Consider the following 3,652-nt stretch of genomic DNA (forward strand, 5'->3'; position numbering starts at 1 on the left):
TTATATATAATCGAAAGAATATGTATATCTTTTAAAGGATACCAAATTTTGATACCATCGTTTAATAATTTAAAAATAAAATAAATAATAATTCGATTGATAATTATGAGTGGAATAATAAAAACGACGCAATTCCACAACCTAACCACACACACACATACATAATGTGGAAAATACGTCGTGCACGATACACTAACAAATCGTCAATCGCTGAAAAATTATTATAAACTTATGAACTATGATCATCATGCCCATCGCCTTTTTCTCATTCAAGTAGCACCTGGGCATGTGAAAGAGATCTTGGCAATGAACATGGAAAGGATTAAATCTGAAAATCCTAAGCTAAAAAAAATATTAATACATCTATTTTGTATCTAACGATCTAATATTCTTTAATTATTTAATATTAAATAATGAAAATTTTTATAAAAAAGAATATAAATTTTTTAACGATAAATAAAATAAAATAACTGATACATAAATTAAATATTAATAAAAATATCCTTAGACGATCTCTTAATCAAAGCATATATTCGAAAAAATACAAAAATATTTAAAATTCGTTGCTTTGATTCTGAAATCTATCTATCGCGAAATGTCTTCTTGTACATAAGATTTATTGAACGAAAGGAATAAATTATAATAATAATTTTCAAGATAATAATATGATGATTTTAGAAATATTATATTAATGTATTATTATTACAAAATTAATTAACATTCAAAAACGCGATGCACAAAAAGACCTATCCTGAACTAATAAATAAAATGCAAAAAAAATACAAAATGTTACTATTCACGAGTATAATACTCGCGGTCACTGTGCTCGTACAAAAAATCTACGTATACAACCAGTCATTCGTGTTGATTCGGATCTTTCATCCTACAACATGATTGAATGACCAGAGGAATAAAAATGCATGCGACTCACCATTAGATGCGAAGAACATTGCCATCGATATTTATTCATCATTAAAAATATCTACAACAAAACATAGAATGTTATAATTAAAAATACAGAATTAATTATTTGAAAAAAATTATAATAAATAAAAATTTTTAATAAAGATAAATATAATAATATAAAGATAATAACCTCTTCGCGTGATGGATGATCGCTTTATTCTTTTTTCGAAACACTGAATCGAATATATATGGAAACGAATATTTAAAAAAGAAAAAAATATATAATAAATAAAAAACTATTAACACGTTCGTTTAAATTATAATCGGCGAACAAACACTGACTCTATTTTCATGAAAGAATATTATAATTCACTATTACGAAGTAAAAACTAACTCTAACGATCGCATTGCGCGCGATCACAAAATATCAAATTTTATTGCGTCTCCATAGCGTCCATATTGGAATTTTTCCCGCCTTCAAAGTTACACTTAATCAGTTAATAACCTGTATAAAAAAATCAAAATTTTCAAATAAACATTTAAAAATGAATAGAATTCATCGATTATATTGAAATAAAACAATAATCAAGCACAAATTCCATTTTAGAAAGTCATAATGTGAGCTACTTTTTGTTCGTACGCTGCAATTCTAACCGTCACATAAACGAATAAAAAAAAAAGAATAATTTAACATTATTAAAGAATTTTTTTTATAAAAAGAAATACGCATTAAATAAATATATAAACAACAAAGAATAATCATATATTAACCAATAAATTATATACTAGAACACAGATAAATTACACATTTCACACAGGAAAAATGACACGTCTAAGCACTACAATTATCGAAACTATAATGACATCTCGCGCCGCGATTTCGATTATCGAATTGAGAAGAAGGATATGTAGATCTCGATAATATTCGACAAATCGAAATATATCGAATACGACGCAAATACAATTTTCCAAAATTAATTATAAATAATGTTTCGAATGGTTCAAGTATAACATAAACGAAAGAAAGATAAATATATAAACAAAACAAAACAGAAAGACGTATTTAGAAACACGTATCGTAACATCGTAAACACATGTAACATCGTTTAATAATTTAATTTTACGACGAAATAATATGATTGTGATTAACTAAATACTATATATTTGTTTTAATATGAATAAAAGCAATAAAAATCTATTCTAAATACTAGTCTATTTATGTGAAAAAAATAAAATATTATCTGATGTACAGATAAATCATCGATAATAAATCGTAATATTTCTTCGACGTCTCGGCAATCAAACGATAATCTAAACTAAATTCTAAATAATTCTGAAATAAAAATCATAAATAAAGAAACAACGAAAAAAATGTAAAAAGTGAAAGTAAGTGAAAATGTAACTGAACTGAAATTTTCGATTGAAAGACAATACAAGTTACCGGTAACCTCAACAATCAAATAATTAATCGAAGACAAAAACACAAAGTAATTTTATTGTTACAACGTCTAACAGATTATTAAATAAACGAAATTAATAATAATCTATAAATTTGATAATAATATACGAATAAAATTACTTACTGCGTAGTCGAGGTTACGCAAATTCGACCGGCGATACATCCTGTCGCGATGATTTTCGAGAGAAGAATGACGCCACGCGCCACAGATTCGCCTAGGGCGCTTCTAATTGGTTAACAAACAATATATTTAAACGTTAAATTTTCGATTTTATTTCGATATTAAAATTCATATTTACGATTCTAATAAAATAACAATAGAATATTCTAATTAAATATGAAAATAAAATTTTTAAAATATATCAAATTTTGAAACATTTGAAATGGAAATATAAAAAATATGAAATATCGAATCAATTAAAAAATTAATTAAAAGTGTAAAATTAAAATTAGAATAGTAACAAAAATTAAATGAAAAATAACAATAAAAATAAAAATTAAAATCGAAACTTATAATTATTAAATACGAAATACAATAGAATAATTTTTAAATTACGAAATCAATAATAAATAAACGAAATACTTTTTACATAAAAATCATAATTATTGTATTTATTATATATTTAAAAAGTAAATTAATCATTCGTGTTAAAAAACATATCATTGATCGATAACATATGATATAATAATTTTTTTATATAATAAAATTATATAATAAAAAAATGTATCGATATTCACGAATGAAATTTACAAAACTATTATTATTATACTAGCGAATAAATTTTTAAATGCGAAACACAATTTTGAATTATATATGGAATCGAAATTATATCCGTGTAGTCGGTACGGCGTTCGAAGCGAAACTGACTTAACCTTTCCTCGATCGATAAACAATTCGGTAGGCAAAATCAAACATCGCAAATGTAAATATAATGCCGACTAAATTTTCAAATTTAAACGATAAGATAGATTTTAGATTTTAGATTTTATTAAATAAATATAATTTTTAATGCAAATTTGATCAATATTTATATAATTATATATAATTATTAGTATTATATATATATAATTGTTATATATATATAATTGTTATATTTATATAATTAATAATTATTAATTATTATTATAATTATATAATTACATATATATATATAATGATTAATACTAAATGTAAATAGAATAGTAGAATCACAATTAATTATAAATCAATATTTTCACAATCTTTATTTTTTTCCTAAATAAATTTAAACTTTAATCTTTTTAAAAAAAAAGAAATAAGTATAGAAA

General features: G+C 23.1%; 1 long non-coding RNA gene across 1 annotated transcript; it reads right to left on the reverse strand.

The window, feature by feature from the left end:
• Positions 1–467: 467 nt before the first annotated feature.
• Positions 468–2,601, reverse strand: LOC116186580. Its single transcript, XR_004151602.1, has 3 exons — positions 2,490–2,601; positions 1,097–1,411; positions 468–982 (listed from the first exon to the last, which is right to left on the reverse strand). It is a non-coding gene; the product is annotated as an uncharacterized LOC116186580 (long non-coding RNA).
• Positions 2,602–3,652: the final 1,051 nt, after the last annotated feature.

Source organism: Apis dorsata, unplaced genomic scaffold (genome assembly GCF_000469605.1).
Source record: "Apis dorsata unplaced genomic scaffold, Apis dorsata 1.3 scaffold_957, whole genome shotgun sequence".
Classification (NCBI taxonomy): Eukaryota; Metazoa; Arthropoda; class Insecta; order Hymenoptera; family Apidae; genus Apis; species Apis dorsata.